The sequence below is a fragment of the Mobula hypostoma genome, chromosome 10 (genome assembly GCF_963921235.1).
Source record: "Mobula hypostoma chromosome 10, sMobHyp1.1, whole genome shotgun sequence".
Taxonomy (NCBI): Eukaryota; Metazoa; Chordata; class Chondrichthyes; order Myliobatiformes; family Myliobatidae; genus Mobula; species Mobula hypostoma.
In genome coordinates this window covers 106,725,606-106,744,570 of record NC_086106.1, presented here as the reverse complement: position 1 = coordinate 106,744,570, position 18,965 = coordinate 106,725,606, and positions in this window count along the sequence as shown.

Genomic DNA, 18,965 nt, shown 5'->3' with positions numbered 1-18,965 from the left:
GAAGCAAGGAGGTGACCGGTGAAAAAGCAAAGCGATTGAATCAGATAGGAAGGGCAGTAGATCATGGAATAAAGGGAAGGAAGTGGGGAACCAGAGAGAGGAAGGTGTGGGTTTTGGACAGGTAGTAAGTGTGGGTAAAGGGAAGCAGAGGGAGTAAAGGGAGCCAGAGAGTTAAACGAAAGCTAAGGACTGGATGGGAGGAACTGAGGGGAGTGGTTACTTGAAATTAAAGAAATCAATGTTGATGCTGCCTGGTTGGGGATCACCAAAACAAGCTATGTGGAGTTGAAAAAGGATCTAGTTCTTTCCCAGCGTATTTGACAAATAAACTCTTCTCGGGCTATCAGCCAGGTACAGATATCAATTTTATCAATGTTTCAATGACAAACTCTGCCATCTTCATCAGGATTGATGCCTGGGCATGTCTAGTTGAGTAATATATATAGCCCCATCGTCCGTCCCTCCTGATTGGTTAGTCCTCAACCAATCAGGCTTTTGCTATCCCACCTTGTTTACCATCGAATTCCAGTTCTCACTTAGAGTGAGATCTTCATCTTTGTTAAAATTCTTTTTTTCTAGTTGTATTTGAATGACTACCAAAGTAGTCATTGAAATAAAACTAACGAAAAAGAATTTTAACAAAGATGAAGGTCTCGCTCTAAGTAAGAACTGGAATTCAATTGTAAACAAGGTGGCACAGAAGAAACCTGATTGGATGAGAACTAACCAATCAGGAGGGATGGACGACAGGGATATATATATACCACTAAACTAGACGTGCCCAGGTATCATCCCTGATGAAGATGACAGAGTTTGTCATCGAAGCATCAGTTAAAATTGATACCTGTACCCGCAAGAAGCCTGAGAAGTGTTTCTATGGCATTGTTCCCCTAATCTGCCCAATACATTTTCTCCACACTTTAAAGAGTGCTAAATGTTCATCCCAATATGATGAAAATGCTATGCAAACTCAGCCTCACACCAATGTTAGGACAACAACGAGAAAGCAAAACCAGTGACTATTCAAGACATCATTGCACATTGTACACTGTAGCATGCACCATATAACTTTAAAAATGAAATGTTAATTCTACCCTCCCATTAAGAAAGAGGCAGAATTATGTCACCCAACCTTACACTAAATTATGTCAGTTACAAAGGGCCATCCAGCATTCAGTTGTATTGTCCCATACAGGGACAATATCACGTCTGCATTTCTTCACAATGTGAGCTACTGGTCTCAAATGAATTGAGGGGAAACACAAGAGGCTGCAGATGCTGGAAACCCGGAGCAACACACAAAGGTTCTGATGAAGGGTCTTGGCCTGAAATGTCAATTGTGACGTGCCAAACTACCATTAAGTACTCTTATCCATGATTGTTCTTGTACCATTTATAACATACATATACAGAGGAGATCCTGTATATAGCAGATCTCAAATTCCCCCCTGAATCTGTCAACTGAAACACCAACATAATAGTTATCACCCTTACAAATATCCATAGCATTATGTATAACTATTAAGGTTTTTAACAGAGTACAGCATATAGACATATTCTCGAAGAGAAATTCAGAGATTATGCCAACATATTAATAAGAAAATGTTATTAAAATGCTCAACTTTGCAAGGAATATTCTGTTAGAAAATAGATTTACTTTAATTGTATTTTTAATGTATTTTACATTGGGGAAGTGGCAAAGAGAAACAAGGGAATAAATCAATCTCTGAGTGAGATGTATTGCTTTTTCATGGTTGCTTTTCTATACTGGCAGTAAACAAGTAACACAGGCTGTAATGGCAATTAATAGCAATCGGGGATAGTCACAAGCTGGTGTCACTTACTTTTGCAACTCACACAAAATGCTGGAGGAACTCAGTAGGCCAGGCAGCATCTATAGAAAAGAGTAAAACAGTCGATGTTGTGGGCGAGACCCTTCATCAGGACCAGAAAAAAAGATGAGAAGTCAAAGTAAGAAGTTGTGGGGAGGGTGGGAGGAAGAAGTAGGAGGTGGTAGGCTATAGGTGAAACCGGGAGAGGGGGAGAGGTGAAGTAAAAAGCTGGGAAGTTGATTGGTGAAGGGGGAATCTGATAGGGGAGAGTAGAAGACCATGGAAGGGAAGGGAAGGGGGAGGAACACCAAAACGAGGTGATGGGCGGGTAAGAGGATAAGGTGAGAGAGGGAAAAGGGAATAGGGAATGGTGAAGAGGAGGTGGGCAGTCACTAGAAGTTTGAGAAACCTATGTTCATTCTTTCAGGTTGGAGGCTATCCAGACAGAATATAAGGTGTTACTGTGGCAGTAGAGGAGGCCATGGATTGAAATAGGTGGCCAACAAGAGATCCTGATTTTTCTGGCGGATGAAATGTAGGTGCTTGGCGAAGCAATCTCCCAAGCTACATCGGGTCTCACCAATATATAGGAAGTTACACCAGGAGCCACCAGATACAGTAGATGACCCCAACGATTCACAGGTGAAAAGTCACCTCACCTGGAAGGACGGTTTGGGAGGAGGTGTAGGGACAAGTGTGGCACTTATTCCACTTGCAAGGATAAGGACCAGGAGGGAGATCAGTGGTGGAGGCAAATGGAAAAGGGAGACAAATTGGGAGCATAATGAGTGCTCCCTGCGGAAAGCAGAAAGTGGGGGGAGAAGGAGGTGGGAAAGGTGTGCTTAGTGGTGGGATCCCGTAGGAGATGGTGGAAATGACAGAAAATTATGTGCTGAACACGGAGGGTACTAGGTTGATAGGTGAAGACAAGAGAAACCCTATCCCTGGTGTGGCGGTGGGAGAATGAGGTGAGGGCAGACATGAGCGAAATGGAAGAGATGTGGGTGAGGGCCGCTTTGATGGTGGAGAAAGGAATGCCCCTTTCTTTGAAGAAGGAGGACATCTCATTAGTTCTGGAATGAAAAGCCTCATCCTGAGAGCAGATGCAGTGGAGACAGGAACTGAGTGAAAGGGATACCATTTTTACAAGTGACAGAGTGGGAAGAGGTATAGTCCAGGTAGCTGTGAGAAGCTATTGATTTATAAAAGGTATCAGTAGATAAACAGTCTCTATTTATAGAAACAGAGAAATTGAAAGGGGAGCGAGGTGTCAGAAATGGACCAGATAAATTTGAGGGTAGGGTGGAAGCTGGAGGTAAAGTTGATGAAGAAAGCGAGCTCAGCATGGGTGCAGGAAGCAGCACCAATGCAGTCTTCGATGTAACATAGGAAAAGCAGAGTGATACTGGTGTAGCCTTGGAACATAAACTGCTCCACATAGCCGACAAAAAGCCAGGCATAGCTGGGACCCATGCGAGTAACCATGGCTCCACCTTTGATCTGAAGGAAGTGGGAGGACCTGAAAGAGAAATTATTGAATGAGGTCCAATTCTGCCAGATGAAGGAGAGTGGTGGTGGAGGGGAACAGGTTGGGTGTGTTGTCTAGAAAGAAGGAGAGAGCTTTACGGACCTCCACATGGGGAATGGAAGTGTATAGGGACTGAACATCTATTGTCATTTTGTGACATGTCTCCTAAAGGACAAATAGATGCAAAAGTAAGAACAGCGCAATTAACAGATTGCAGTCTGCGTGTACCAGGAAGGTCCCATATCTTATGCCTGGCTGATAGAAAATTTGCAGCCTTGCAACTGACCCCAGGATTTCCCAAATGAAAGAAGTAGGTTAAGAAAAATCAACACACCTTCTTGCTTCTAATTCAGTTTTTGCTTATCATTGCCAAGAAGAGGAATTCAAGATAGCATTTCAATTGCAGAAAAACAAACAACAGCAGAAGTCCCAAGACACTGGAGAGATACCACTAAAGCAGTGTCTGAAAACTCCACCAACTCTTCTGGAGCTCTGAGCAGGACAATGGTAGCATAGTGGTTAGCACAACGCTATTATAGCTCAGGGCATCAGAGTTCAGAGTTCACTTCCAGCACTGTCCGTCAGGAGTTTGTACCTTCTCCCTGTAACTGCATGGGTTTACTCCCATAGTCTAAAGACGTACCGGTTAGTTGATTAATTGTCATAGCGGTCAGTTGTCCTGTGATTAGGCTAGGATTTAATATCAGTGAGTTGCTGGGCGGCACAGCTCGTTGGCCCAGAAGGGCCTGTTCCATGCTGCATCTCTAAATAAATAAAAATAAAATAAATCCTCTCCCTGACTGACATCCTCAGCACAAAGTGAAAATCAAAAAGACTGTAGATGCTGGAAATTTAAAACAAAAACAGTATATGCTGGAAACACTCAGCAGGACAGGCAGCATCTGTGGGAAGGGAAACAGAGTCAACATTTCAGGTTGGATATCTTTCCTCACAACTGTGCAACTTGTGTAGAATCTCACTTACATCCCATCAAATGTTAATAGTATCCCATCACTCACCTTTTAAACAAAAAAAAACTCCTTTTCCGCAATGTGCACCACAGTTGGTATTTCCACTTTGAATTCTCTCACCCATTCAGCATGTCCATATCCCCTTGAAGCTGCTCTGTCTCTTCATACTCACAATTCCATGGCACTCTGTCACCCGGTGCGGATCTGGCCCAAGTGTGGAGTGAGAGACATTGACGTGGGTCGATAGTTCACGGACTTTAATGTGAACAGTGTTAGGGAGAAAAGAAAACAATAAGTGCTAGGCCAAACAGGGCCATTAACTAAAGCTCTCAAATGGAAAACGAGGCCTACACAGCGGTTGAAAAGAACAACTAAGAATAACATGAATACCGCTAGTCTTCTGAGTCAGTTGATTCGACAGCCCAATTTCTCAGGCAAGGCAGAATGCAAGCAGGCCACAAAGCGTTGCTGTATCCAAGCCTCGATCAAATACTACAATGGAATGAACGGAGTTAAATACTATCAAAATAAAATAATAATTAGCTGACATTGCCAAATTTGCTGCGCTGCTGAATCCGTAGTTGTGACACAATCAGCTTCATCAACATACATGGAGTTATTCACATTCAGTCCCTTCTGCCAATTAGATCATGATAACCCAGGCCCAAGCATTGATTTCTGTGGTACTCCACAAGCCAATGAACCACTTACTCTATGCTCTCTGACCAATAACATGTCACTATATTACCTTCACATCCATATGCTGTACCTAGCTGAGCATGGGACCTCTGAATATACACATACATCACAACCACTGGTTCTCCTTTATTCTACTCATCAAAGATTAGTCAGATAGGAATTTCTTTTCATAAATTGTAGTATCTGCTCATTCCTAATTAACTTTTCAAGGTGATCTGTCATTGCACATTTCGTTATACACTGCAGTATTTTCCACATGAGTAATATTATGCTAACTGGTCAGTGGTTCCCATTTTCCTCTCTCCCCTTATCTTAAATAATCAAACCTCTAATCCACAGGAAGAATTTCAGAAAGTATAAAATACTGAAAGATGATAGCCAGTATATCCACTATCTTCAAAGCCATCTATTTTTAAATTATGGGATGAAGACAACCAGATTATTGGATTTATTAGCTTTCAAGCTACCAACTTTTTCATAATCATGGCTATTGTGTACATTTATCGTTGCCACACGATTGGAAGGATGTGAATGCTCTGGAGAGGGTGCAGAGGAGATTTACCAGCATGTTGCAAGGAATGGAGTGTTTCAGATTTGAGGAAAGAAAGGGTAGACTAGTCGATCTTGCTCTCTAAGGATATTGCTTTCCTTAGAGCAGAGGAGGACAATGTGCAGGGGGGAAGATAGAAGTATACAAAATTATGAGAGGCATAAATAAAGCAGAATGTAAGAAGCTCCTTCCGCATGGTAAAGACATCTAAGACCAAGGGTGCATATATTTAAGGTGAAGAGAGAAAGATTTATAAGGGATGAGAGGTACAATTTGTTTTCATCCAGAAGGTGATTGCAATCTGGAATGGACTGACTGAAAAGGTGGTGGAAGCAGTTCTCTCAAAAAACAAAACTGACATAAACTGACTAGGAATTAGTACAGACGGAACTTAATGGATAGCATGAAGATGATGGGATGAAGGGCCTTATTCTGAGGCTGTGACCTTATGAAGTGATAACTGTTTTCTGGTTAATACTTAGATCCTTGAGTTCCCCCTTCTTGCCAGACCTTGGTTCTCTAATTTATCTGGCAGGTTGTGTGTGTGTGTTTTCTTGAAAACAATCACAATGCACTTGTTTAACTTCCATTTCTTTTTCTGTCCTGTTATAAACTATCCTTCTCTCTGCATTTAACTTCTGCATTCATCTCCAGAGAGAGGCTTGAACCTAAGTTAAACGGAGCTTAACTGGCAGTTCATTTGCGAAGCCATTTTCTGAGGAACTTTATTTGATTATTTCAAATAACATTCCTAATAATAGGGGCTTGGTCCAATTTGCATGTTAGCATTTTCAATCATATTTTTCATATCTATCCAATCAGTATTTAAATGACTGCTTCTTAATAGCACATTGAATAACAATTGAAGTACCTTTACATTTCTATATTATTTAGGCTACACAGCTTGTGAGAATGCTTTCCAACTATTTGTAAAAGCCAATTCGAACAAAAATCAGAAAAGAAAGAACAGCTTTCCCTTTTAGTTGATAAAAATGACTTAATGGAAAAAATGATATAAATATGATAATTTATGCATTATTTTATTATTGCATCTTATTAACCTATTGGGGGAAATATATTTTCTCTAATCACAAATATATTTGTATATAAATATATTTTTTGACAGTGAGCACAGTAAATCTCAATATGAATTGAACCTGTTCATTGAACAACTCATTAGCAGAGATGAATCCAGAGAGTACGTTCACAAAATAGGATTTAACTTCTCCTTCAGACTTGGCCTGTGAATGCGCCATCTAATTTGGCACTGAACTACATGCCCAAACTCCATATAAGCTTGTGTTAAATTAGATGCTGTCAGCCAGGACACCAGCATCCATGATATTGTAAGTGGTCAGGGTGGAATAATTTTCTAGTTTGTCAATCTTCATTTCTACCCACTGAAGTAGAAATTTGGTAAGGGTAGAATTAGAATTGGCTCTGTTGGCCCAGCAAAACTTACTACTTAGATGTCTGCATGAAAAATTCTTAACTTAATGGAATTAAATGACAGATGGAATTAAAGAATAGTCAACAGATTTAGATTTCAATACTTCAGCAATGCAGAAAAAGGGAGGGAACCCATCAAATACTCCAAGTTGGTACATTGTCACAAACAGGAAAAACATTGGCTAGTGACCACAGTATTTGAAAATGTAACAGAAGAAAAAAGAAGAAGATGGCAAGTAGCAGGAGGGGTGTCCCTCCTCAGCATCAAAAGCCTTATTTCCCAACTGAGTGCAGAAGAGAAGCATTGTGGGCACAGGGAGACACAGTAGACCCTGTAGAAGTAATAGGCCTGTGAGTCTGAAATCTCACATACAAGATCAGTAGTGGGTAAGCTCTTGAAGGTTTTCTGAGGGACTGTATACATAAGTATTTGGATAGACAGGGTCTGGGTACTTGGATAGATGGCTTTTTGAGCATGGTAGGTCGTGTCTACCCAATCCTATACAATTTTTCAAGGAAGCTATCAAGAAAGTTGGTGAAGGCAAGGCAGTAGATGTCATCTACATAGATTTTAGCAAGGCTTTCATAAGATCCCATATGGGAGGTTAGTCAAGAAGGTTCAGTTGCTTGGCATTCAGGATAAGGTAGTAAATTGTATTAGACATTGGCTTTGTGGGGGAAGCCAGAGAGTGGTAGTAGAGGGTTGCCTCTCTGACTGTTGGCCTGTGACTAGTGGAGTGCCTCAGGGATCAATGCTGGGTCTGTTGTTGTTTGTTATCTATATCAATGATCTGGATTATAATGTGGTAAACTAAACCAACAAATTTGTAGATAACATCAAGATTGTGGTCATAATGAATGGTGAGGAAGGCTATCAAAGCTTGCAGCGAGATCTGGACTAGCTGAAAAATGATAGATGGAATTTAATGTAAACAAGTGTGAGGTTTTGTATTTTGGGAGGACGGACCAGGGTAGGACTTTCACAGTAAGTGGTAGGGCACTGAGGATTGCAGTAGAACAGAGGGATCTGGGAATTCAGAAACGTAATTCCTTGAAAGTGACACCGCAGGTAGAAATGGTTGCAAAGAAAGCTTTTAGCACTTTGGCTTTCATAAATCAAAGTAATGAGTACAGGAGTTGGGATGTTCTGTTGAAGCTGTATAAGACATTGGTGAGGCCAATGGAGTATTGTGTGCAGTTTTGGTCACCTACCTGCAGGAAAGATATCGATATGATTGAAAGAGTGCAGAGAAAATTTACAAGGATATTACCAGGACTTGTAGACCTGAGTTATAGGGGACGACTGAATAGGTTAGGAATTTATTCCCTGGAGTGTAGGAGAATGAGGGGAGATAGAGGATTACAAAATTATGAGTGGTATAGATAGGGTAAATGCAAACAGGCTTTTTCCACTGAGGTTGGGTGAGACTAGAACTAAAGGTTAAGGGTGAAAGGCGAAATGGTTAAAGGAAACATGAGGGAGAACTTCACTCAGAGGGTGTTGAGAATGTGGAATAAACTGCCAGTAGAGGTGGTGGATGCGTCTTCAATTTCAACATTTAAGGGAAATTTGGATAGGTACATGGTTGGGATGGGTATGGAAGGCTTTGGTCTAGGTGCAGGTTGATGGGACTAGGCAGATTAATAGTTCGGCATGGACCAGTTGCACTGGAGGGCCTGTTTCTGTGCTGTAATATTCTATGACTCCACAAAACTCTCATCATAATCCAAGCATTACCATTAATATCATGCACCAGGAAGACCAGATGAGATGAAGTCACCCACATATAACTCTGCAGATTTACCTGAACTGAAATTAACACATGAATAGATAAATCCGTGTACCAAATATTTTGCAACAACATCCCTCTGCTTCTTGATGAATAGAACCTCACTAAAGAACTCAGACCCCTGCATAAAAGTACATTTTCCTGTTCCTTCCAGTGTTATCATTAGTACATGATTCATTCAACCATATTTTATGTGGACATGTAAAGTCCCTCTACATTACTCCATACTGCAGTGATGCTCAATCCTTGGGGAAACTACCATAGCCATCTCTTGTCAACCTCTTCTAATGGTGGGCCTGGCAGGTCTTATATGTCAGCACAACCTCAAATTTCACCCTGTAGTGCAAGAACATTCCTTCCTGACAATAATTTCATGGACCAGGTCTTTCATGTTTTTCTGAATGATTGTGGGTGCTGTCTTGGCAGCCATAATGGTCGGTGTTGCATAGCAACCATGGAGAATACGCTTTTCTCTGAACATTGTGCAGTTAAGTAGATAGAGCTGTGCAGAATGGGTGTGGGCCCATCAAAAGTAATGGAACATCTGTTTTAGATCTTGTTTCTTGTGTAATCTATCCTAACGCTTAATAACATTTTATAATCCTTGCATTTAATACTGCATTTTCTAGAGACCTGTGTTAACAGCAAAATGCAACAGTGCTTTAAATCACCAAAAGTGGGCAATGATGTCAAAGAATTAGCCTGATAAAAGTGATTTGAAATGTATAGAATTGAAAGATCCAAGAGGTGTATGAATTAGTTAAAGGATTAGAATGGTAAGTACAAAATTTTACTTTCAATAACATGCAGAGACAGTGATTTACACTCATAAAAAGTAAGCACACCCATATGAGGAAGTACTGTTTCATCAACAACGAACTGTTTAAGGCAAATATCCCCCAGCAAACAGCAACTGGACAACCCACATTTCATCTGTGAGAGTGAATAGTGTTGAGCTTATCTCTGTCATCAAATCTTTGATCATAGATTCAGGTTATACTGGGATTTTGGTATGATCATACTTTTCTTAAGGAATCTTGGATATTTCATTATGTTGGAGTAATTATATAAGTAGCAAACTTTAAAACAAAGTTTCAGACTGCAGGTGCTTAGGGGTTAACTAATTGGTTTACTATCTCAAGGCATGAATCATTGATTTGAAGACATTAGCTTCATTCTCATCATAGCATCTGGGGAATTTAATTCAAGTAATTAAATAAAATTGGAAAAGAAATGCTTAAATCAGTAATGGTGTTTATTAGAGTGTCATAAAAATCTATTTAGTTTGTTATACTGATCTGCCTGAAATGGACTCCATGCATCTCTCTAGGCCTATCAATCCTTAACTGATCTAGTCAATCCTTAACTGTCCTCTAAAGTGATTTAGTAAAACATTCTATGTGGGTTGGGGGCAATTGAGACAGACAGTCCATGCTGCATCATGACATTTATAAGTCATGAACAAACAAAACTAAATATATTCATTGGGATAATCCTTAAATTCAAGATCAGACATTTATTCTTTGAGAGTATACATTTCTTACAATTAAATGCAAGGGCTTGACTGGGAAACAATATGATACTGTTTTACTCACACAGAGACGCCTTTGATATGATGTTAGTTTGCAGAGAGAGGAGTGGGTTACAGGCACTGAAAGTAATTAGAAAAGCTAACAGAATGTTACTGGAGGTTATTATGCTTCAGTTAAAAGGCTATTAGTAAGACAACTTCGGGAGTACTTCAACCATATTAAGAGTTTGGCACAGATTAGGTGGGCCAAAAGCCTGTTTCTAGGCTGTTGTGCTCTATGACTCTATATTCATCCCCTTTTCAATGCAAGATAAAACAGTGGAAGCAGCTCAGGGAATGTTAACACCTAGAATGGGTGGAATGTTCGGTGAGGAAAGGTGGGACAGACCAGGCGAGTGACAGGTGACATGATTGAAGTGGAAAGGGATCTTGACAGGGTGGGTATGAAGATGCAAAAGCACTTAGATCTAAAGTTCATTGTTTAAAAGTAAGGAGTGACCTATTTGGAAATACAGGTGAGAAGTTTTTGGGATGATCGTGAGCTTTTGGAAATCTGTTCCTTTAAAGGTAGCGAAAGAAGAATGTGTTGGTTGTTAGCACATCTCACTGCATGTTTTGATGTAGAAGTAATCTTGAAGATCTTGAATTTTGAATATATTTCAGGCAGAGGTGGATAAATTTGTAACAAATTAGGGAATGAAATGTTACAACACTAACTTTAGCTTTATTTTTGCCACCAAAGTGGATAACTTCACATTTATCCACATTAAATTGCATCTGCCATGAATTTGCCCACTCACCCAACCTATCCAAGTCACCCTGCATCCTCTTAGCATCCTCCTCACAGCTAACACTGCCACCCAGCTTCGTGTCATCCGCAGACTTGGAGATGCTGCATTTAATTCCCTCATCCAAGTCACTAATATATATTGTAAACAACTGGGGTCCCAGCACTGAGCCTTGCGGTACCCCACTAGTAACCGCCTGCCATTCTGAAAAGGTCCCGTTTATTCCCACTCTTTGCTTCCTGTCTGCTAACCAATTCTCCACCCACACCAATACCTTACCCCCAATACCATGTGCTTTAAGTTTGCACACTAATCTCCTGTGTGGGACCTTGTCAAAAGCCTTTTGAAAATCCAAATATACCACATCCACTGGTTCTCCCCCATCCACTCTACTAGTTACATCCTCAGAAAATTCTATGAGATTCGTCAGACATGATTTTCCTTTCACAAATCCATGCTGACTTTGTCCGATCATTTCACCGCTTTCCAAAGGTGCTGTTATCACATCCTTGATAACTGACTCCAGCAGTTTCCCCACCACCGACGTTAGGCTAACCGGTCTATAATTCCCTGGTTTCTCTCTCCCTCCTTTTTTAAAAAGTGGAGTTACATTAGCCACCCTCCAATCCTCAGGAACTAGTCCAGAATCTAACGAGTTTTGAAAAATTATCACTAATGCATCCACTATTTCTTGGGCTACTTCCTTAAGCACTCTAGGATGCAGACCATCTGGCTCTGGGGATTTATCTGCCTTCAATCCCTTCAATTTACCTAACACCACTTCCCTACTAACATGTATTTCACTCAGTTCCTCCATCTCACTGGACCCTCTGTCCCCTACTATTTCTGGAAGATTATTTACGTCCTCCTTAGTGAAGACAGAACCAAAGTAATTATTCAATTGGTCTGCCATGTCCTTGCTCCCCATAATCAATTCACCTGTTTCTGTCTGCAGGGGACCTACATTTGTCTTTATCAGTCTTTTCCTTTTTACATATCTATAAAAGCTTTTACAGTCCGTTTTTATGTTCCCTGCCAGATTTCTCTCATAATCTTTTTTCCCCTTCCTAATTAAGCCCTTTGTCCTCCTCTGCTGAACTCTGAATTTCTCCCAGTCCTCAGGTGAGCCACTTTCTCTGGCTAATTTGTATGCTTCTTCTTTGGAATTGATACTATCCCTAATTTCTCTCGTCAGCCATGGGTGCACTACCTTCCTTGATTTATTCTTTTGCCAAACTGGGATGAACAATTGTTGTAGTTCATCCATGCAACCTTTAAATGCTTGCCATTGCATATCCACTGTTAATCCTTTAAGTGTCATTTGCCAGTCTATCTTAGCTAATTCACGTCTCATACCTTCAAAGTTACCCCTCTTCAAGTTCAGAACCTTTGTTTCTGAATTAACTATGTCACTCTCCATCTTAATGAAGAATTCCACCATATTATGGTCACTCTTACCCAAGGGGCCTCTCACGACAAGATCGCTAATTAACCCTTCCTCATTGCTCAAAACCCAGTCCAGAATAGCCTGCTCTCTAGTCGGTTCCTCGACATGTTGATTCAAAAAACCATCCCACATACATTCCAAGAAATCCTCTTCCTCAGCACCTTTACCAATTTGGTTCACCCAATCTACATGTAGATTGAAGTCACCCATTATAACTGCTGTTCCTTTATTGCACACATTTCTAATTTCCTGTTTAATACCATCTCTGACCTCACTACTACTGTTAGGTGGCCTGTACACAACTCCCACCAGCGTCTTCTGCCCCTTAGTGTTACGCAGCTCTACCCATATCGATTCCACATCTTCCCGGCTTATGTCCTTCCTTTCTATTGCGTTAATCTCTTCTTTAACCAGCAATGCCACCCCACCTCCCCTTCCTTCATGTCTATCCCTCCTGAATATTGAATATCCCTGAACGTTGAGCTCCCATCCCTGGTCACCCTGGAGCCATGTCTCTGTGATCCCAACTATATCATAATCATTAATAACAATCTGCACTTTCAATTCATCCACCTTATTACGAATGCTCCTTGCATTGACACATAAAGCCTTCAGGCGCTCTTTTACAACTCTCTTAGCCCTTATACAATTATGTTGAAAAGTAGCCCTTTTCAATGCTTGCCCTGGATTTGTCAGCCTGCCACTTTTACTTTTCTCCTTAGTACTTTTTGCTTCTACCCTCACTTTACACCCCTCTGTCTCTCTGCACTGGTTCCCATCCCTCTGTTGTGAACTAACCTCCTCACGCCTAGCCTCTTTAATTTGATTCCCACCCCCCAACCGTTCTAGTTTAAAGTCACCTCAGTAGCCCCCGTTAATCTCCCTACCAGGATATTGGTCCCCCTAGGATTCAAGTGTAACCCGTCCTTTTTGTACAGGTCACGCCTGCGCCAAAAGAGGTCCCAATGATCCAAAAACTTGAATCCCTGCCCCCTGCTCCAATCCCTCAGCCAGGCATTTATCCTCCACCTCATCGCATTCCTACTCTCACTGTCGCGTGGCACAGGCAGTAATCCTAAGATTACTACCTTTGCGGTCCTTTTTCTGAACTCCCTTCCTAGCTCCCTATATTCTCCTTTCAGGACCTCATCCCTTTTCCTACCTATGTCATTGGTACCTATATGTACCACGACCTCTGGCTCCTCACCCTCCCACTTCAGGATATCTTGGACACGATCAGAAATATCCCGGACCCTGGCACCAGGGAGGCAAACTAACATCTGGGTCTCTGGACTGCGTCCACAGAATCGCCTATCTGACCCCCTTACTATCGAGTCCCCTATCACAACTGCCCTCCTCTTCCTTGCCCTACCCTTCTGAGCTACAGGGCCAGAGTCTGTGCCGGAGGCACGGCCACTGTCGCTTCCCCTGGGTAAGCTGTCCCCCCCAACAGTACTCAAACAGGCAAAAATAGGAAAACAGATTTTATCTGAATGGTGGCCGATTAGGAAAAGGGGAGGTGCAATGAGACCTGGGTGTCATTATACACCAGTCATTGAAAGTGGGCATGCAGGTACAGCAGGCGGTGAAAAAGGCGAATGGTATGCTAGCATTTATAGCGAGAGGATTCGAGTACAGGAGCAGGGAGGTACTACTGCAGTTGTACAAGGCCTTGGTGAGACCACACCTGGAGTATTGTGTGCAGTTTTGGTCCCCTAATCTGAGGAAAGACATCCTTGCCATAGAGGGAGTACAAAGAAGGATCACCAGATTGATTCCTGGGATGGCAGGACTTTCATATGAAGAAAGACTGGATGAATTGGGCTTGTACTCGTTGGAATTTAGAAGATTGAGGGGGGATCTGATTGAAACGTATAAGATCCTAAAGGGATTGGACAGGCTAGATGCAGGAAGATTGTTCCCGATGTTGGGGAAGTCCAGAACGAGGAGCCACAGTTTGAGGATAGAGGGGAAGCCTTTTAGGACCGAGATTAGGAAAAACTTCTTCACACAGAGAGTGGTGAATCTGTGGAATTCTCTGCCACAGGAAACAGTTGAGGCCAGTTCATTGGCTATATTTAAGAGGGAGTTAGATATGGCCCTTGTGGCTACGGGGGTCAGGGGGTATGGAGGGAAGGCTGGGGCGGGGTTCTGAGTTGGAGGATCAGCCATGATCATAATAAATGGCGGTGCAGGCTCGAAGGGCCGAATGGCCTACTCCTGCACCTATTTTCTATGTTTCTATGTTTCTATGTTTATTCAGTTCAGCCATGATTCATTAAGAGAGTCAATAAACTCAGGGGAACAGTGTTTCTCCCAGGGTCAGGGAATCAGGAGCTCGACGACCTAGGTTTAACGTCAGAGGGGAGAGATGCAATGGGTATCTTTACACGCAGAGTGTGTTCAGAGATGAACAGAGATTCAGAAATGAGATGCCAGAGGAAGGAAGTGTTTGAGGCAGCTACATGGACAACATTCAAAAGGCGCTTGGACAGATACATGCTGGAAAAAGTTGAGAGGGAAATGAGCCAAGTGCAGCCAAAAAGGATTAGATTAGATGTACTTTTACCTGGACTGCACAGTCCCTCTGCTTCCGACCGGGTATGTTATCAGGCTCTACAGATTTACGTGGGTTGAACCCTGGCTAGCAACTTCCTCACGTCAGATGTGGCCAGATAAAGTGCCTGCTCTTTGGAGGGAAGAGAGCCGTCCTCTCTGGCACATCATTCCATGCATCAAACCAAGCATGAAAGATATTCGGCCTATCAAGAAGAGAGGCATTGTTGATACATAGGGTGGACTTGTAGTCCATTATGATCTGAGTACCCTGCTACATGCACCTCATGTCTCTGGTGTCACAGAAATGACTGTGTACTCTCTGTGAGTAATCCCATTTTGTCTTCCCGATGGTGCAGAAAAGTGCAGCTCTTGCTGACCTGAGAGCCATCTTATTCTTCGATCTGAAGGCAGCATCCCAATCTCTCAGCCATATCTGGACATTTGCTGTCAGCCATGGCCACTGATTTGCCATCACATAGATGCATTTAATAATGGTGATGTCCTCAAGGCACTTCTCTATATAGCCAATCACAGATCTCACGTTTTCATCGATGTTAATGTTGTGGTAGCAGGTAGCCGCCTCCCTGAACATCTTCCAGGGCACGTCTTCAAAATATTGCCTCATTGCTGAGTTTGTTCCTTCTGACCTTCATCTCCCGTGGAAACGGTTTGACGTGTTTGATCAGTGGTCTGCATGCAGGGATTAACGTAACAGAGTATCCACGGTGGGGACGGGGAGCAGCTTTATAAGCACCGGGAATGTTGGTAGAAATCAGGTCTAATGTGCTCTTATCTCAGTTAGCAAAGTCAAGATGCTGATTAAATTTAGGCAGGATTGTTTTTAAGTTAACTTAGTCGTAGTCACCAGCAGTGATAAGGAAACCATTGGGGTGTGTGGTTTGCAGGTCAGCGATGGCACCATGGAGCTCATGCAGCACTTCCCCAGCATTAGCATCGGGGGCAGGGTGTGGAGGGAGAACAATCAGAATTGTACATTTAAATTCAAATAAATAAGTCCTAACTCACATTTAACACTCACAGAGGATTTCTGATTTATAAAAGATTTCTGAATTACAAAAGATTTACAAACTACAAATGATTTCCAAACATAGAAGCAGTTCTTACAAACTAAAGAACATACCAATGATTTGCAGATGAACGAGTCATCCATACAAAACTGAAGGGTGAGGAATGAATTCTTGTTCTTCTTTCTGCCACCCCGTCTTTCTGTTATTGTCCTTGTCATTCCCAACAATCCCTTATGATGTTTATCCTATTTTCTATTAGATTGCGTCATCCGCATGTGATGATTTCCAGATACCTTTGCTGGAACAAAGTAACTCACACAGATGGTCTTAAAAGCTTCAGACAACAGAGGTCCCCAACATCCACAATTAATGCTATGAAGGCTGACCGTCTGAGTAGACAAACATCCCAGCTTGTAACCATGTTTGACGTGCAAAGTGACACAACCCCCATTGTCTTGAGTTTGGCTAATACAGATAATAAGTTTTCTGGTCACTTCATTTTTTAAACCATATCTCATAGCAGCCAGCCTCCCATGCTGTGGGTGAGCAGCCTATGTTTTGTAACTGTTAGCAAAATTGTGCCTCAAACTGATTTCTGCTTGCATTTTCCATTAACAGGTAGAGACTATTTCTTGCTTACAACAAAAGCTGAGCAATGAATATTTGTTAAAAGCTTAAGTTTATCACCCCCTACTCTGACCCTTTGGGAAGGCAATGCAGCTGTGCTAGAAAGCTAAGATTAGCAATAAGCCTCTTGGGCCCTGGAAAATAAATATCCATCAGAAAACAATCTGCTGGAGAAGTTCAGTGGGTGAAGCAGAATTTGTGGGAAGGATTTGTCGATGCTTTATTATCAGGAGACCTGATTCAGAGCTTTGGCCTGCAATGTCAACAATTTCCTTCCTCCCATAGATATTGTCTGACCGGCTGAGTTCCTCCAGCAGAGTGTTTGGTTGCTGATGTCATGATTTATATCAAAATGAAGTCACTTAGAAAGAAGCAAATGACAATGGGATCTGCATCTTCATGGATCAGCGGGTGGGGAAAAGATAAAAAACATATAATATAACATATAATCAAAATAGGAAATACATGGTAAATGGTAGGGCATTAAAGAATGCTTTAGAACAGAGGGATCTCGGAATAATGGTGCATAGTTCCCTGAAGATGGAATCTCATGTGGATAGGGTGGTGAAGAAAGCTTTTGGTTTGCTGGCCTTTATTAATCAGAGCATTGAGTATAGGAGTTGGGATGTAATGTTGAATTTGTATTAGGCATTGGTAAGGCCAAATCTGGAGTATTGTGTACAGTTCTGGTCACCGAATTATAGGAAGGATGTCAATAAAATTGAGAGAGTACAGAAGAGGTTTACTAAAATGTTTTTTGGATCTCCCCCTCCCCCTCCAACTTTCAAATCCCTTACTCACTCTTCCTTCAGTTAGTCCTGACGAAGGGTCTCGGCCTGAAACATCGACTGCACCTCTTCCTACAGATGCTGCCTGGCCTGCTGCGTTCACCAGCAACTTTGATGTGTGTTACTAAAATGTTGCCTGGGTTTCATCTCCTCAGTTACAGAGAAAGGTTGAACAAGCTAGGTCTTTATTCTTTGGAGCATAGAAGGTTGAGGGGAGACTTGATAGAGGTGTTTAAAATTATGAGGGGGATTGATAGAGTTGACGTGGTTAGACTTTTTCCACTGAGAGTGGGGAAGATTCAAACAAGAGGGCATAGGTTGAAAATTAGAGGACAAAAGTTTAGGGGTAACATGAGGGGGAACTTCTTTACTCAGAGAGTGGTAGCTGTGTGGAATGAGCTTCCAGAAGAAGTGGTTGAGACAGGTTCTATGTTGTCGTTTAAAGTTAAATTGGATAGATATATGGACAGGAAAGGAATGGAGGGTTATGGGCTGAGTGCGGGTCGGTGGGACTAGGATAGGGTAAGAGTTCGGCACGGACTAGAAGGGCCGAGATGGCTTGTTTCCATGCTGTAATTGTTATATGGTTATATATATAAAAAGATTAAAGCAAAATCTGCTTTATGCAGGTAGCTGCTTTTCTCATTGAAATTAACATATAGATTAAAATGCACAAATCAGCAATCAATTTCAACTGCACAAATTTGAAAAAAGAATAGAAACAAGAGAAAATCTTCAGGTGCTGGAGATCAGAGCAACGCATACAAAATGCTGGTGGAACTCAGCAGGCCAGGCAGCATCTATGGAAAAGAGTACAGTTGACGTTTCAAGCCGAAAACATTTGGCAGGATCAGAGAAAAAAGCTGAGGAGTAGATTTAAAAGGTGGTGGGAGGGAAGAGAGAACCACCAGGTGAGAGGTGAAACATGGAAGAGGAGGAGGGATGAAGTCAAGAGCTGGGAAGTTGATTGGTGATGAAAAAAAAGTGTATTTTATCTTCCTTCTCTTAACCTTATTCTGATGCAACATTCAAAAACAATACTAACTGGAAAACCACTATCAATTTTCCATCAACATACATCAAAGTTGCTGGTGAACGCAGCAGGCCAAGCAGCATCTATAGGAAGAGGCGCAGTCGACGTTTCAGGCCGAGACCCTTCGTCAGGATCAATTTTCCATACAGGGATATGTACATGCCATGTTAACAGCCACATGAGGACACTTGGTATTTGTTTCAAAATGATGAGAAATAGAAATGATTCAATCTAGTCTACGAAAATATGAAGTGAAAGATAAATTCATCTATCTTTATTTCAACATGGAGCCATCACCACCCAGATCATGCTCTCTTCTCACTGCTGCCATCAGGAGAAGGTACA